The sequence below is a fragment of the Entelurus aequoreus genome, linkage group LG15 (genome assembly GCF_033978785.1).
Source record: "Entelurus aequoreus isolate RoL-2023_Sb linkage group LG15, RoL_Eaeq_v1.1, whole genome shotgun sequence".
NCBI lineage: Eukaryota > Metazoa > Chordata > Actinopteri > Syngnathiformes > Syngnathidae > Entelurus > Entelurus aequoreus.
This window is the reverse complement of record NC_084745.1, coordinates 21785702-21804349: the sequence shown is the minus strand read 5'-3', so window position 1 is coordinate 21804349 and position 18648 is coordinate 21785702.

The window sequence follows — 18648 nt, the reverse complement described above, 5'->3', positions numbered from 1 at the left end:
AACTTACTTGGCATGGCATGAAGAATAAACTATAATAAACATTAATCTCGTGGGTAGCAGTAGCATGGATGGATAATGAAGCATGGTATGAAATGATAGAGGATGTCACCAGGACGAACAACAGAAACAGACAGGCTTAAATAGTGACATGATCAGTGAAAACAGGTGCGTGACTCTAAACGTGAAACAGGTGCGTGACATGACGGGTGAAAACTAATGGGTTACTATGGTGACAACACAAACAAAAGTGCACAAGGAGTCCAAAAACAAAACCGAACATGACTAAAACAAAACATGATCACACAGACATGACAGAGCCCCCCTCGTTACGGACAGATCCCAGATGTCCAAAACACAAGTGAACAAGAGTCATGGGAGGGCGGGAGGGGGACATGGCGGTGGGTCGCCAGGCCAAGTGGCCCCGAATCCACCGAGGCATAGTCATGTGGCGGCGGCGAGTGGAACGCCGCTGCTACAGGCGACGTGGGCGACCCGGGAAGGGCCACATCCGTGGCCGACGATGAGGTGGGCGCACTTGGCGTGGCGGACGACCAGGTAGCGGCCACATCCGTGGCCGACGAGAAGGCAGGCGCGTCGTTGTGGCAGGCGTGGAAGCAGCAGATGACGCAGGTGCGGGTGCAGCAGACGAAGCAGGCGGCGACGCTTGGCGTGGCGCATTGGGCGGCGAAGCTTGACGTGGCCCGTCGGGCGGCGAAGCTTGGCGTGGCGCGTCCTGGCATGGCGGGTCTTGGTCTTGGCCGCTTGGAGGGTTTTGGCCGCTTGGAGGGTCTTGGCCGCTTGGAGGGTCTTGGCATGGCGGTGCTTGGTCTTGGCATGGCGGTGCTTGGTCTTGGCATGGCGGGTCTTGGTCTTGGCATGGGGGGTCTTGGTCTTGGCATGGGGGGTCTTGGTCTTGGCATGGCGGTGCTTGGTCTTGGCATGGCGGGTCTTGGTCTTGGCATGGGGGGTCTTGGTCTTGGCATAGGGGGTCTTGGTCTTGGCTTGGGGGTCTTGGTCTTGGTCTTGGCTTGGGGGGTCTTGGTCTTGGCTTTGGGGGTCTTGGTATTGGCTTGGGGGGTCTGCGACTAGCGGCACTTGGCGTCGTGGAGCTGCGACTGGCGGCACTTGGCGTCGTGGAGCTGCGACTGGCGGCACTTGGCATCGTGGAGCTGCGACTGGCGGCACTTGGCGGCATGTAGTTGCTACTGGCAGCACTGGAGCCTGGTGCGGGGCTGGCGCTAGCCTTGAACTTGGTGCTGGCGCTAGCCGTGGAGCTAGCCTTGGAGCAGGGACAGGTGGTAGCCTTGGAGTAGCTAGCCGTGGTGCTCGCCGTGGTGCAGGTGGAGGTGGCCTAGCTGGGGGTTGCGGCTTGGTAGGCCGAAAGACCGGTGGTGGTGGCCGAACCGGAGGTTGCGGCTTAGCAGGCCGAAAGACTGGTGGTGGCGGTCGTGCTAGAGGCTGTGGCATGGCATGACGCTGAGCGACCCCACCTGAACAGCTCCCAGCCCTAGCCCCCCCCTCAAGGAGTGGATACCAGACGCGCTCCCCGCGGTCTGGAACCGTCTTTTGGGGTGGGTGGAGGGAGGTCAGGAGGGGGGCCGAATCCTCCCCTTTAAATTGTCCAAAAAGTCTTTTTTTTTCTACCTGGGACTTTGTGGGTGAGAAAAAAAAAATTGTGACATTGGCGTGGCCTGAGTCCTAGGGGGCGGGGCATGAAATTGGGATGACGTGGATTGACTTGCTCTAATGTCCAAAAGCATGTTCTGATAATGTTGAATCATGTTCTTTGAGTTTTTTGTTGGAGGCCTTTTTTCGTTGCAGGGGCTTGGCGATTGCAAGCCCTCTGAACTAATGAACAACATGCTAGGACTCTTAGGTGAGCACAGACCTGGATTCCTCTTCGTGCAGTTTTTCCTGAGACTCCTGCCTTCTCAGGTGCGGGCTGCTTTAGCCAACACCACCATTTTGGACTGCCGCGAACAAGCTGCTGAAGCTGATAAGTTTTTTTTTAGCTTCCCAACCGACCTATGTGGCTGCATCCCTTCCGGCTGAAACAGAAAGACCTATGGCAGATTCTTCCACTCTCGCTGCTGCTGCTGCGCCCCCCCAGGCGGCAACCGGATTCTGGACTATGTTTTTTCCACGCAAAGTTCGGGACCAAAGCTAGGCGGTGCCGTCCCCCGTGCAGTTTTCGTGGACCGCCGCCGGGAAACGCCGGGGCCGGCGCTCAGCAGTGGCCATGAGCGTCGGCAGTACTGGCAGGCTGCTCTTCATCCAGGACTCCCTCTCTGGACGACGGTTCCTGTGTGACACCGGCGCGCAGAGGAGCGTCCTGCCAGCATCAAGGTTGGACATGCTGTCTGAGTCACATGGCCCCCCCATGGAAGCGGCCAATGGCAGCCCTGTCCGCACTTATGGAATACGGTACGTGGAACTGTGTTTTGGTGGACAGCGTTTCAGTTGGAACTTTGTGACTGCTAAAGTGACGGTGCCGCTCATCGGTGCAGATTTTCTCTGTGCTTTCGGCCTCCTTGTGGATGTAAAAAACAGGTGTTTGGTGGATGCGATTACGTTCTGCTCGTACAAGTGCAGTCTCAGCGCGACAAACTCCATCAGGCTTTCCAGCATGCTACCCACCGCAGACGTTTTTCTGCGCCTCCTCGCTGAGTTCCCCACCCTGGCGCAGCCCACGTTCTCGTCATCTACCGCCAAGCATGGTGTGGAACACCACATTGCCACCACGGGCCCCCCTGTGCACGCACGAGCCCGGCGCCTGGACCCTGCTAAGCTCTCCGTTCATTGGTACGTGGGTTGCCCGTTTCGGTACCCCATCGGACATATCATCCGACCGGGGCTCTCAGTTCACTTCTGAGCTCTGGGCTGCTGTGGCCGAGAGCTTGGGAGTGAAACGCCACCACACGACGGCGTATCACCCGCAGGCCAATGGTATGTGTGAGCGATTTCACAGGTCCATGAAGGCAGCGCTTAGGGCGTCCCTGAAGGACAGCGCTTGGGTAGACAAGCTCCCTTGGGTGATGCTGGGGCTTCGGACTGCCCCCAAGGAAGAGTTGCAATCTTCCTCGGCAGAGTTGGTGTATGGCCAGCCCCTGCGGGTGCCAGGTGACTTTATTCCTAACACGACGGCACCTTGGTCCGCCGGTAAGCAGCGAGCTGCTCTCCTCGATGCTGCCAAGAGTTTTGCCCCCATCCCCACTTCTCAACACGGCCTTACGCCGTCTCATGTTCCCGCTTCCTTGAGGGGAGCAGCGTTTGTTTTTGTCCGCCACGACGCCCACCGCGGTCCCCTGCAGCCTCCTTACGATGGGCCATTTCGCGTCCTAGAGAGCGGAGATAAGCATTTTCTGTTGGACATCGGGGGTCGGTCTGAAAAGATCACGGTGGACCGGCTGAAAGCGGCCCACTTGGATCTAAGTCAGCCGGTTACCACGGCCGTACCCCCGCGCCGGGGTCGTCCGCCTGTTCTACCTAGGCCCCATGATAATGTTATGCATCCTTCTACGCAGGCTCCCGGGACCTTAGACAGTACAGGTACCCTTCCGGTCCCCCCTACTGACTCCCCGGCGTTTGTACCAGTCCGGCGCACCCGGTCTGGTCGGCCCGTCCGTGCCCCTGTCCATTGACAGTTTGTTTTCCTTTGTGATGGCGAGTTCTGGGGGGACGTGTGTAGCGGTTGATTTAAGGACATAATTCACCACACCTTTTATTTGACTTTGTCATCATCATTCACCGTACTGTTCTATTGTGTACATGACAATGTTGTTCTTTGTGTGCAGTTAAGAGCGAGTAATTCGGCGCGGCCCCTTTAAGTGGCCGTCAGTAGATTCTCACAAAGGTGGGGGTTTGTTGTTCCTGCGATATTTGAGTGTTTGTGATGAAAGCGTTCATTCTTGCTTGTGCTTTGATAAATAAACGACACACACGTTTTTGTGTGTCAACTATACGTCAAGTTGTCTATCTTTCACGCTACGAGCACAACAATACATGATTTAATATTAACACTCAAAAAAAGAATAAACAAAAAGCGCGCACAATGGCGGAAGTACAAAACTATGAAAACAAAAGACATGCACAAAGGCAAAAAACTATGAACAATAACAAAAACTTACATGGCATGGCATGAAGAATAAACTATAATAAACATTAGGCAAGGCAAGGCAAGGCAAGGCAATTTTATTTGTATAGCGCTTTTCATACACAAGGCAGACTCAAAGTGCTTCACAGACAACAAAGTGAAATGAAAGAAAATAAAAGCAAAATTAAAATGCAGACAATAAAAATAAAAACAGTGCAGACGTTAAAAGTTAAAAGATTAAAAGATTTAGCTGAAAGCTAAGGTGAACATAAAAGTCTTCAGTCTAGTTTTAAAAGTAGTGAGAGTTGGGTAGCAGTAGCATGGATGGATAGATGAAGCATGGTATGAAATGATAGAGGATGTCACCAGGACGAACAACAGAAACAGACAGGCTTAAATAGTGACATGATCAGTGAAAACAGGTGCGTGACTCTAAACGTGAAACAGGTGCGTGACATGATGGGTGAAAACTAATGGGTTACTATGGTGACAACACAAACAAAAGTGCACAAGAAGTCCAAAAACAAAACCGAACATGACTAAAACAAAACATGATCACACAGACATGACAGAAACAGTTGTGTTTGTAAGGTTTGCAAATACAAAATTAGGTTTTACTCACTATGACAGTATACTGTCACACTCAATATGACAGTAATTTAAACATACTGTAACTCCTAAACCACACATGAAAAATGGCTAATAATGCCTGAAATAATGCATTCCTGTGAGTTTTACTCGAAATATATATGCTTTTTTAAGGCTTGCAAACACAAAAAGTTGATTTTTACTCAATATGACAGTAATGTTCTTAAAATCCTGAGATAATGCGAAAAAAGCAATACAAATTTATTCAAACCAACTCCTAAACCAAACATGCATTATGTCTAAAAATGCCTGTAATATTGAATCAATGTGAGTTTTACTGCAGCTATACTGTCATTTTGAGTAAAACCTAATTTTTGTATTTGCAAACCTTACAAAAACAACCGATTCTAGTTAAAATCACATGGATACAATATTACAGGCATTTTTAGACATAATGCATGTTTGATTTTGGAGTTATGTTTATATAACTTTCATATTTAGTATGACAGTTATACTGTCATATTGAGTAAAAAAAACAACTTGTGTCTTGCAAACCTTACAAAAGATCATTATTCTAGTAAAACTAACAAAGATACATTTCTCCAGGCATTATTAGCCATTTTGCATGTGTTGTTTAGGAGTTATGTTTAAATAACTGTCATATTGAGTGTGACAGTATACTGTCATAGTAAGTAAAACCTATTTTTTGTATTTGCAAACCTTACAAAAACAACTGATTCTAGTAAAACTCACATGGATACAATATTACAGGCCTTTTTAGACATAATGCATGTTTGGTTTTGGAGTTATGTTTATATAACTTTCATATTTAGTATCAGAATCAGAATCAGAATCAGAATAGTTTTATTGCCATTGTTTGAGAACGGGTTCACAAAATAGGAATTTTTCTTAGTGCAAACGTGCGACATAAAACACATATAACACATATTTGGTATAAAAAGAGCTGTGACTGAGCTATCAGATAGACTTAGAAGGGATTCAAGGAATTCAAGGAGCTGCTGTTAGGAGTTCTTGTTCATTTGCCTGATGGCCGAGGGGAAAAAACTGTTCAGGTGGCGGGAGGTCTGGGTCTGGATGGAGCGTAGTCTCCTGCCTGAGGGGAGAGGGGAGAATAGTGTGTGTCCAGGGTGAGAAGAGTCAGCTGTGATCCGACCCACACGCCTCCTGGTCCTGGAGGAGAACAAGTCCTGGAGGGATGGGAGCTTGCAGCCAATCACCTTCTCCGCAGCACGTACGATGCGTTGCAGTCTATTCTTATCCTGGACTGTAGCGCCGGGGAACCACACTGTGATGGAGGAGGTCAGGATGGACTCTATGATGGCTGAGTAAAACTGCACCAGCATCTCGGTCGGCACCTTAAGTTTCCTCAGCTGCCGCAGGAAGTACATCCTCTGCTGGACCTTCTTGATGAGGGAGCTGATGGTCAGCTCCCACTTGAGGTCCTGGGTGATGGTGGTGCCCAAGAAACGGAAGGAATCCACAATGGGGACGGGGGTGGGAGAGTCAATCAGGGTGAGGGGGGATGGTAGGGCTGTGACTTTCCTGAAGTCCATGATCATCTCCACTGTTTTCTGGGCGTTCAGCTCCAGGTTATTGAGGCTGCACCAGGACGTCAGCCGGTCTACCTCTCTCCTGTAGGCGGACTCATCGCCATTCGAGATGAGCCCGATGAGGGTGATGTCATCCGCAAACTTGAGCAGTTTTACGGATTGGTGACTGGAGGTGCAGCAGTTTGTATACAGGGAGAAGAGCCAGGGGGAGAGTACACAGCCCTGAGGAGAACCAGTGTTTGTGGTTCGACTGTCCGAGACAATCTTCCCCAGCCTTACGTGCTGTCTTCGGTCTGTCAGGAAGTCATTAATCCAACTGCAGAGGGAGTCGGGCACGCTGAGCTGGTAGAGCTTGTCTCGTAGTAGTCCAGGGAGGATGGTGTTGAAGGCAGAGCTGAAGTCCACAAACAGGATCCTAGCGTAGGTTCCTGGGGAGTCCAGATGCTCCAGGATGAAGTGGAGGGCCAGGTTCACTGCATCATCCACAGACCTGTTTGTTTTTTTACTCAATATGACAGTATTGTTCTTAAAATCCTGAGGTAATGCTAAAAAAGCAATGAAATTGTATTCCAACATAATTCCTAAACTAAACATGCAAAATGTCTAAAAAAAAAGCCTGTAATATTGAATCCATGTGAGTTTTGCTAGAATCAGTTGTTTTTGTAAGGTTTGGAAATACAAAAATTGGGTTTTATGACAGACACAAGTTAGTTTTTTTTACTAATTTTAACAGTATAGCTGTCATACTATATATCAGGGGTGTCAAACTGAAATACAGAGTGGGCCAAAATTTAAAACTGAACAAAGCCGCGGGCCAAGGTTGAACAAATTAATCTTTTAATAGGGACCCGAACAAGTTTTGCATTGAATATTGGCACTCAGCATCAAGGGTTGGAGTTGTGGGTTAAATCACCAAAATGATTCCCGGGCGCGGCGCCGCTGCTGCCCACTGCTCCCCAAGGGGATGGGTCAAATGCAGAGGACAAATTTCACCACATCTAGTGTGTGTGTGACAATCATTGGTACTTTAATCTTTAATCTTAATATTGAACAAGCAAGGCCTATATAACTTTATAGTGACATGCAAAATCGAGTTTCAAATAATAATAATAATAATTAAAAAATATCAATGGCATATCAAATACAATTTAAATAAAAATTGAATGCCTCTTTTCTATTTGCAGCCTTCTGATGTAAATATCAACATTAACTTTTTCCACAGGCTAATACATTTGAAAATAAAATATCAATGAATAAAACAACCATTCAGGACTTTAAACTGCTCAGTTTGCAACACACTGATCAATCTGATGTGCCCAAGCCAGACACCTGGCATCTTTTCTTGGATGCTAGTTCATTAATGTCGGGGCTCAGGCTTTGAGCTGAGGCAACTTTCATTATCGAACGAAGGTGTTCAACAGTCATTATATCTCGTCCACCCAATTCTAACATCGTACAGACCCAGTCACAAGATATGTGCGGCTTCGGTACACATACACGAGTGAATGCAACGCATACTTCATCAACAGTGATACAGGTTACACTGAGGGTGCCAGTATAAAAAACTTTAACACTGTTAGAAATATTCGCCACACTGTGAACCCACACCAAACAAAGGGTTCTGGGTATTTTTTCTGTTTTGTTTATGTTGTGTTACGGTGCGGATGTACTCCCGAAATGTGTTTGTCATTCTTGTTTGTTGTGGATTCACGGTGTGGCGTATATTTCTAACAGTGTTAAAGTTTTTTATTTGGCTACCGTCAGTGTAACCTGTATCGCTGTTGATCAAGTATGCATTGCATTCAATTGTGTGTGGGTGCAGAAGCCGCACATGACATGAAACTGGGCCAGCACTGTTTGACTAACTGATAAAAAAAAATATTCGGGAGGAGTGCTGCAGTCATTCCCGGGAGGGTTGGCAAGTAATAGAAGTAGTGGTAAATGCGGTGTTACCGCGGCACCGCCGCAATATATAATCGGCAGTCCAGCTTTAGTGAAAATTTGATATTAGTGATGGGTTGATGAGGCGTCATGAAGTGTTTCGACACATTGCAAAACTGTATTGATACTTTGTCGATACTGTGTCACTAAATACTGACATCTGCTGGACATTAAAAATCCCTACAGGCAACCTATGGACCGACTCAACTGACACTGATTTTATGACCTAGTATATACAATAATATAAACCAAGTCATTGTATTTCATTTAGGATTATTTCATATCTTAATTTAAATAAAAATATATTTTTATCTTTTTTAGATACAGTCAATAAATAATTTGAACATATATTGATTGATTGATTGATTGATTGAGACTTTTATTAGTAGGTTGCACAGTGAAGTACATATTCCGTACAATTGACCACTAAATGGTAACACCCGAATAAGTTTTTCAACTTGTTTAAGTCGGGGTCCACTTAAATTGATTCATGATACAGATACATACTATCATATATACTATCATCATAATACAGTCATCACATAAGATAATCACATTGAATTATGTACATTATTTACAATCAGGGGTGTGGAGGGGGGGGGGGGGGATATGGACATCAAGTAGAGAGAGAGAGAGAGAGAGAGAGAGAGAGAGAGAGAGAGAGAGAGAGAGAGAGAGAGAGAGAGAGAGAGAGAGAGAGAGAGAGAGAGAGAGAGATCAGAAGGCATAAGAAAAAGAAAAAGTATCTGCATTTGATTGTTTACATTTGATTATTAGCAATCCGGGGAGGGTGTTAGTTTAGGGTTGCAGCTGCCTGGAGGTGAACTTTTATTGCGGTTTTGAAGGAGGATAGAGATGCCCTTTCTTTTATACCTGTTGGGAGCGCATTCCACATTGATGTGGCATAGAAAGAGAATGAGTTAAGACCTTTGTTAGTTCGGAATCTGGGTTTAACGTGGTTAGTGGAGCTCCCCCTGGTGTTGTGGTTATGGCGGTCATTTACGTTAAGGAAGTAGTTTGACATGTACTTCGGTATCAGGGAGGTGTAGCGGATTTGATAGACTAGGCTCAGTGCAAGTTGTTTAACTCTGTCCTCCACCTTGAGCCAGCCCACTTTAGAGAAGTGGGTAGGAGTGAGGTGGGATCTGGGGTGGAGGTCTATAAGTAACCTGACTAGCTTGTTCTGAGATGTTTGGAGTTTAGATTTGAGGGTTTTGGAGGTGCTAGGGTACCAGGAGGTGCATGCGTAATCGAAAAAGGGTTGAATGAGAGTTCCCGCCAGAATCCTCAAGGTGCTTTTGTTGACCAGAGAGGAAATTCTGTAGAGAAATCTCGTTCGTTGGTTAACCTTTTTGATTACCTTGGTTGCCATTTTATCACAGGAAAGGTTAGCCTCTAGAATGGAACCTAGGTAGGTGACCTCATCTTTCCTGGTGATAACAATGTCACCTACTTTTATGGTGAAGTCATTGACTTTCTTAAGTTTGATGTGGGACCCAAACAGGATGGATTCTGTTTTACCCAAGTGTATGGATAGCTTGTTGTCAGCGAGCCAGGTGCAAGTTCTACAGAGCTCAGCACTGAGGATTTTCTCCACCTGTGACTTGTCCTTGCCGGATACCAGCAAGGCAGAGTCATCCGCAAACAAAAACAATTCACAGTCGCATGCCGATGACATGTCGTTTATGTATATTAGGGACAGTAAAGGTCCCAATATACTGCCTTGGGGGACTCCACAGCTCACCGAGAGGGGGGGGGGGGGGGGACACGGTGCCGTTCACCTCTACCACCTGCTCCCTCCCCTCCAAGTAAGATTGCATCCAGCTCCATGAGGTTTTGTTAAATCCGATTGCTCTGAGCTTATCCAACAGTATAACGTGGTTAACGGTGTCAAAGGCCTTCTGAAGGTCCAGCATGACCATGCCGCAGTATTTGCCCGCGTCCACCTCATGTTTGATGTGGTCGGTCAGATAGAGAAGGCATGTGTCAGTGGAGTGGTTAGTTCTGAAGCCGGATTGGAATTTGTACATGAGTTTATTATCGACCTGTTCATAAACTATTTTCTCCATTACTTTCGAAACGGAACTGAGAATAGAAACAGGTCGGTAGTTGCCAGGTTCCAATTTGCTTCCTTTTTTAAAGAGGGGAGTTACTCTTGCTATCTTAAAATCTTTTGGTACTTGGCCTTGTGTAATTAATAGGTTTATTATGTGCGTGATGATCGGGGCAATGATGGAGGCAGAGTCCCTGAGGAATCTGGAGGGAATATTATCAAGGCCGGTGGCCTTGTTAGGGAGGAGCGCGCTCAATTTTTTAAACACCTCATCAGCTGTGACCATTTCTAATTTGAAATCATCGTTGGATACTCCTAGCTTTCTGTAGAAGGCTTTAATGTGTTCTACACCAAAGCGACCAGAGTGGTGGGACGGCTTGTTGACAAGAGTTGCGGCTATGCTGGTGAAAAAGATGTTAAGTCTGCTAGCTACCTCCATTTTGTCTGTAATGAGGGAGTCACCCTCCTTGATGCTGATGTTGGTGAGTCTTGTTTTAAGTTTCTGGCTGCAACCAGGAAGCTGGTTGTTGAGAATTTTCCAGAGCTCACGTGGCTTATTTGTGTTTTCCTCTATTTTGTCGTTAATGTAATTTTTTTTTAAGGATTTAGTCAGGTTGGTTGACTTATTTCTTAATTTATTGCATTGCTTTTTGAGAGTTGAAAGGAGTAATTTGAGGTTGATATTATTGGGTTGTTTATCTACTTCTGTTTTACATTTTTGGTATTCAAAGTATTTCCTGTCTCTGTCTTTTATGGCAGCTAATAGGTCCGGATTCATCCATGGTTCTGAGCGGGCTTTGATTCTGACTGTTTTCACGGGAGCCATGTCATTTAGTATCTTTAGGAATATATGTATCGTGACTAGGATGGTAGAAGGTGGGGATTGAACCCCAGTAACCAGCAACCCTCCGATTGCTGGCACGGCTACTCTACCAACTTCGCCACGCCGTCATTCCTGTAACTTTCTCTAGAAACAGTTTTCCATGATTAATATCAATAAATTAACATTGATAATAAATGACAGAAAAATAAGCACACGTATGACTGAGGAGTCATAGTGTAACTTTGTGTGGTGTTTGAGTTGTCCGACTTTTTGTGTGGCCATAAACGCACCAGTGGCTTAGTGGTATGCGTGTTGGTGACAGATGACAAGTTGGTTTTGGCCTGGTTTGTACGGCAGAAAATGACTAGTTTTTCGAGATATAAGTTTTTTACTCATATTTTTGGTGTGGTTATGGCCGAATATAAACAGTTTTGCTCAATAAAGTGATCGATATAATTCCTGTCCTCGAAGCATCTCGATAGACGTTACAATAATTGAACGGTGTTCAATTGAACGGTGTTGACGAACACCGTTAGGGCCGCTTGTTGTCACTGTCACCCAAAGTTGCATTTCAAAATTACACAGAATAAATGTGTTTATTTTGTTTAGAATTCAGATGGGTTTGATTTGGTGCGCGGCATATATTTGGACGCTTGAGCAGTGCGCAATTGCGCAGGCGCACACCTTAGAGGGAACTGCTCACAGGGCACAGAGGAGGCGTCAGTGCGATACAGTTCGCGTATCGGTCACGTGACCAAAGCAGCTCATGATCGTTCACGTGACTTTCTAAAAGCGGTACGCGCACCGACACAGGGTATCGCTCTATGAGCCCGACGCATGCGCCGATGCATCTGTGTTGCCGGACCCATCACTATTTGATATTGCCTCAAGGGCCAAGTAAAATTACACGGCGGGCCAAATTTGGCCCACGGGCCAGAGTTTGACACCCATGGCCTAAAGTATTGTATCTTTGTCAGTTTTACTGGGAAAAAAAAAACATTTTGTAAAGTTTGCAAAGACACAAGTTAGTTTTTACTCGATATGACAGTATCTGTCACACTAAATATAAAAGTTATACAAACATAACTCCAAAACTAAACATGGATTATGTTAAAAAATGCCTGTAATATTGTATCTATGTGAGTTTTATTAGAATCAGATGTTTTTGTAAGGTTTACAAATACAAAAATTAGGTTTTACTCATAATGACAGTAAAACTGCCACATTCAATATGACAGTTATTTAAACATAACTCTTATACCACACATGCAAAATGGCTAATAATGCTTGAAGTTTTAATGGGAAAAAATTATCTTGTAAGGTTTGCAAAGACAAAAGTTAGTTTTTTTACTCAATATGACAGTATAACTTTCATACGAAATATGAAAGTTATATAAACAGAACTCCGAAACTAAACATGCATTATGTCTAAAAGTGCCTGTAATATTGTATCTATGTGAGTTTTACTAGAATCAGATGTTTTTTGTAAGGTTTCCAAATACAAAAATTGGGTTTTACTCATAATGACAGTATACCTGCCACATTCAATATGACAGTTATTTAAACATAACTTCTTACCACAGATGCAAAATGGCTAATAATGCCTGAAGTAATGTATCTTTGTGAGTTTTACTGGAAAAAAAAATTGTAAGGTTTGCAAAGACACAAGTTAGTTTTTTTACTCAATATGACAGTATAACTGTCATACTAAATATAATAAATGATAAATGATAAATGGGTTGTACTTGCATAGCGCTTTTCTACCTTCAAGGTACTCAAATATGAAAGTTATATAAACATAACTCCAAATTTAAACATTCATTACCTCTAAAAATGCCTGTAATATTGTATCTATGTGAGTTTTACTAGAATCAGATGTTTTTGTAAGGTTTACAAATACAAAAATTAGGTTTTACTCATAATGACAGTATAACTGAACTAGTAGTTAGAGTGTCCGCCCTGAGATCGGTAGGTTGTGAGTTCAAACCCTGGCCGAGTCATACCAAAGACTGTAAAAATGGGACCCATTACCTCCCTGCTTGGCACTCAGCATCAAGGGTTGGAATTGGGGGTAAAATCACCAAAAATGATTCCGGGGCGCGGCCACCGCTGCTGCCCACTGCTCCCCTCACCCCCACAGGGGGTGATCAAGGGTGATGGGTCAAATGCAGGGAATAATTTCGCCTCACCTAGTGTGTGTGTGACAATCATTGGTACTTTAACTTTAACTTTAAAAACTGCCACATTCAATATAACAGTTATTTAAACATAACTCCTAAACCACACATGCAAAATGGCTTATAATGCCTGAAGTAATGTATCTTTGTGAGTTTTACTGGGAAAACAAATATTTTGTAAGGTTTGCAAAGACACAAGTTAGTTGTTTTACTCAATATGACAGTATAACTGTCATACTAATTATGAAAGTTATATAAACATAACTCCAAAACCAAACATGCATTATGTCTAAAAAATGCCTTTAATATTGTATCTATGTGAGTTTTACTAGAAACATATGTTTTTGTAAGGTTTGCAAATACAAAAATTGGGTTTTACTCATTATGACAGTTTAACTGCCACATTCAATATGACAGTTATTTAAACATAACTTCTTACCACACATGCAAAATGGCTAATAATGCCTGAAATAATGTATCTTTGTGAGTTTTACTGGAAAAAAAATTTGTAAGGTTTGCAAAGACACAAGTTAATTTTTACTCATAATGACAGTATAACTGCCACATTCAATATGACAGTTATTCAAACATAACTCCTAAACCACACATGCAAAATGGCTAATTATGCCTGAAGTTTTACTGGGAAAAAAAAAATCTTGTAAGGCTTACAAAAACACAAGTTAGTTTTTACTCAATATGACAGTATCTGTCATACTAAATATGAAAGTTATATAAACATAACTGCAAAACTAAACATGTGTTATGTCCAAAAATGCTTGTAATATTGTATCTATGTGAGTTTTACTAGAATCAGATGTTTTTGTAAGGTTTACAAATACAAAAATTAGGTTTTACTCATAATAACAGTATAACTGCCACATTCAATTTGACAGTTATTTAAACATAACTTCTTACCACACATGCAAAATGGCTAATAATGCCTGAAGTAATGTATCTTTGTGAGTTTTACTGGAGAAAAAAAAAAGTAAGGTTTGCAAAGACACAAGTTAGTTTTTTTACTCAATATGACAGTATAACTGCCACATTCAATATGACAGTTATTTAAAAATAACTCCTAAACCACACATGCAAAATGGCTAATTATGCCTGAAGTTTTACTGGGGGAAAACTATATCTTGTAAGGCTTGCAAAAACACAAGTTAGTTTTTACTCAATATGACAGTATCTGTCATACTAAATATGAAAGTTATATAAACATAACTGCAAAACTAAAAATGCTTTTAATATTGTATCTATGTGAGTTTTACTAGAATCAGATGTTTTTGTAAGGTTTACAAATACAAAAATTAGGTTTTACTCATAATGACAGTATAACTGCCACATTCAATATGACAGTTATTTAAACATAACTCCTATACAACACGTGAAAAATGGCTAATAATGCCTGAAGTTTTACTGGGAAAAAAAAAGTCTTGTAAGGTTTGCAAAAACACAAGTTAGTTTTTTTACTCAATATGACAGTATGACTGTCATACTAAATATGAAAGTTATATAAACATAACTCCAAATTTAAACATTCATTACGTCTAAAAATGCCTCTAATATTGTATCTATGTGAGTTTTACTAAAATCAGATGTTTTTGTAAGGTTTACAAATACAAAAATTAGGTTTTACTCATAATGACAGTATAACTGCCACATTCAATATGACAGTTATTTAAAAATAACTCCTAAACCACACATGCAAAATGGCTAATTATGCCTGAAGTTTTACTGGGGAAAACAATATCTTGTAAGGCTTGCAAAAACACAAGTTAGTTTTTACTCAATATGACAGTATCTGTCATACTAAATATGAAAGTTATATAAACATAACTGCAAAACTAAAAATGCTTGTAATATTGTATCTATGTGAGTTTTACTAGAATCAGATGTTTTTGTAAGGTTTACAAATACAAAAATTAGGTTTTACTCATAATGACAGTATAACTGCCACATTCAATATGACAGTTATTTAAACATAACTCCTATACAACACGTGAAAAATGGCTAATAATGCCTGAAGTTTTACTGGGAAAAAAAAAGTCTTGTAAGGTTTGCAAAAACACAAGTTAATTTTTTTACTCAATATGACAGTATGACTGTCATACTAAATATGAAAGTTATATAAACATAACTCCAAATTTAAACATTCATTACGTCTAAAAATGCCTCTAATATTGTATCTATGTGAGTTTTACTAAAATCAGATGTTTTTGTAAGGTTTACAAATACAAAAATTAGGTTTTACTCATAATGACAGTATAACTGCCACATTCAATATGACAGTTATTTAAAAATAACTCCTAAACCACACATGCAAAATGGCTAATTATGCCTGAAGTTTTACTGGGGGAAAACAATATCTTGTAAGGCTTGCAAAAACACAAGTTAGTTTTTACTCAATATGACAGTATCTGTCATACTAAATATGAAAGTTATATAAACATAACTGCAAAACTAAAAATGCTTGTAATATTGTATCTATGTGAGTTTTACTAGAATCAGATGTTTTTGTAAGGTTTACAAATACAAATATTAGGTTTTACTCATAATGACAGTATAACTGCCACATTAAATATGAGAGTTATTTAAACATAACTCCTATACAACACGTGAAAAATGGCTAATAATGCCTGAAGTTTTAGTGGGAAAAAAAAAGTCTTGTAAGGTTTGCAAAAACACAAGTTAGTTTTTTTACTCAATATGACAGTACGACTGTCATACTAAATATGAAAGTTACATAAACATAACTCCAAATTTAAACATTCATTACGTCTAAAAATGCCCCTAATATTGTTTCTATGTGAGTTTTACGAGAATCAGATGTTTATGTAAGGTTTACAAATACAAAAGTTAGGTTTTACTCATAATGACAGTATAACTGCCACATTCAATATAAATGATACATAAATAAATATGACATTTATTTAAACATAACTCCTAAACCACACATGCAAAATTGCTAACTATACCTGAGTAATGTATCTTTGTGAGTTTTACTGGAAAAAAAAAAATTGTAAGGTTGCAAAGACACAAGTTAGTTTTTTTACTCAATATGTCATAATAAATATGAAAGTTATATAAACAAAACTCCAAAATCAAACATGCATTTTGTCTAAAAATGCCGTAATATTGTATCTATATGAGTTTTACTAGAATCAGATGTTTTTGTAAGGTTTACAAATACAAAAATTTGGTTTTACTCAATATGACAGTATAACTGTCATACTAAATATGAAAGTTATATAAACATAACTCCAAATTGAAACATTCATTACGTCTAAAAATGCCTCTAATATTGTATCTATGTGAGTTTTACTAGAATCAGATGTTTTTGTAAGGTTTACAAATACAAAAATTAGGTTTTACTCATGACAGTATATCTGCCACATTCAATATGACATTTATTTAAACATAACTCCTAAACCACACATGCAAAATGGCTAATTATGCCTGAAGTAATGTATCTTTGTGAGTTTTACTGGAAAAAAAAATAAAAAATTGTAAGGTTTGCAAAGACACAAGTTAGTTTTTTTACTCAATATGTCATACTAAATATAAATAAATGGGTTATACTTGTATAGCGTTTTTATACCTTCAAGGTACTCAAAGCGCTTTGACAGTATTTCCACATTTACCCATTCACACACACATTCACACACTGATGGCGGGAGCTGCCATGCAAGGCGCTAACCAGCAGCCATCAGAGGCAAAGGGTGAAGTGTCTTGCCCAAGGACACAACGGACGTGACTAGGAAGGTAGAAGGTGGGGATTGAACCCCAGTAACCAGCAACACTCCGATTGCTGGCACAGCCACTCTACCAACTTCGCCACGCCGTCCCTAAATACGAAAGTTATATAAACATAACTCCAAAACCAAACATGCATTTTGTCAAAAAATGCCTGTAATATTGTATCTATGTGAGTTTTACTAGAATCAGATGTTTTTGTAAGGTTTGCAAATACAAAAATTGGGTTTTACTCACTATGACAGTATACTGTCACATTTAATATTAAGATTAAGATTAAAGATTAAAGTACCAATGATTGTCACACACACACTAGATGTGGTGAAATTTGTCCTCTGCATTTGACCCATCCCCTTGGGGAGCAGTGGGCAGCAGCGGCGCCGCGCCCGGGAATCATTTTGGTGATTTAACCCCCAACTCCACCCTTGATGCTGAGTGCCAAGCAGGGAGGTTATGGGTCCCATTTTTATAGTCTTTGGTATGACTCGGCAATATGACAGTTATTTAAACATAACTCCTAAACCACACATGCAAAATGGCTAATATGCCTGAAGTTTTACTGGGAAAAAAAAATCATCTTGTAAGGTTTGCAAAGACAAAAGTTAGTTTTTTTACTCAATATGACAGTATAACTATACTAAATATGAAAGTTGTATAAACATAACTCCAATTTGAAACATTCATTACGTCTAAAAATGCCTCTAATATTGTATCTATGTGAGTTTTACTAGAATCAGATGTTTTTGTAAGGTTTACAAATACAAAAATTAGGTTTTACTCATAATGACAGTATAACTGCCACATTCAATACAACAGTTATTTAAACATAACTTCTTACCACACATGCAAATTGGCTAATAATGCCTGAAGTAATGTATCTTTGTGAGTTTTACTGGAAAAAAAATATTTTGTAAGGTTTGCAAAGACACAAATTAGTTTTTTTACTCAATATGACAGTATAACTGTCATACTAAATATGAAAGTTATATAAACATAACTCCAAATTGAAACATTCATTACGTCTAAACATGCCTCTAATATTGTATCTATGTGAGTTTTACTAGAATCAGATGTTTTTGTAAGGTTTACAAATACAAAAATTAGGTTTTACTCATAATGAAAGTATAACTGCCACATTCAATATAACAGTTATTTAAACATAAATCCTAAACCACACATGCAAAATGGCTAATTATGCCTGAAGTAATGTATCTTTGTGAGTTTTCTTGGAAAAAAAAAATATTTTGTAAGGTTTGCAAAGACACAAATTAGTTTTTTTACTCAATATGTCATACTAAATATGAAAGTTATATAAACATAACTCCAAAACCAAACATGCATTTTGTTTAAAAATGCCTGTAATATTGTATCTATCTGAGTTTTACTAGAATCAGATGTTTTTGTAAGGTTTACAAATACAAAAATTAGGTTTTACTCAAAATGACAGTATAACTGAACTAGTAGTTAGAGTGTCTGCCCTGAGATCGGTAGGTTGTGAGTTCAAACCCTGGCCGAGTCATACCAAAGACTGTAAAAATGGGACCCATTACCTCCCTGCTTGGCACTCAGCATCAAGGGTTGGAATTGGGTGTTAAATCACCAAAAATGATTCCAGGGCGCGGCCACCGCTGCTGCCCACTGGTCCCCTC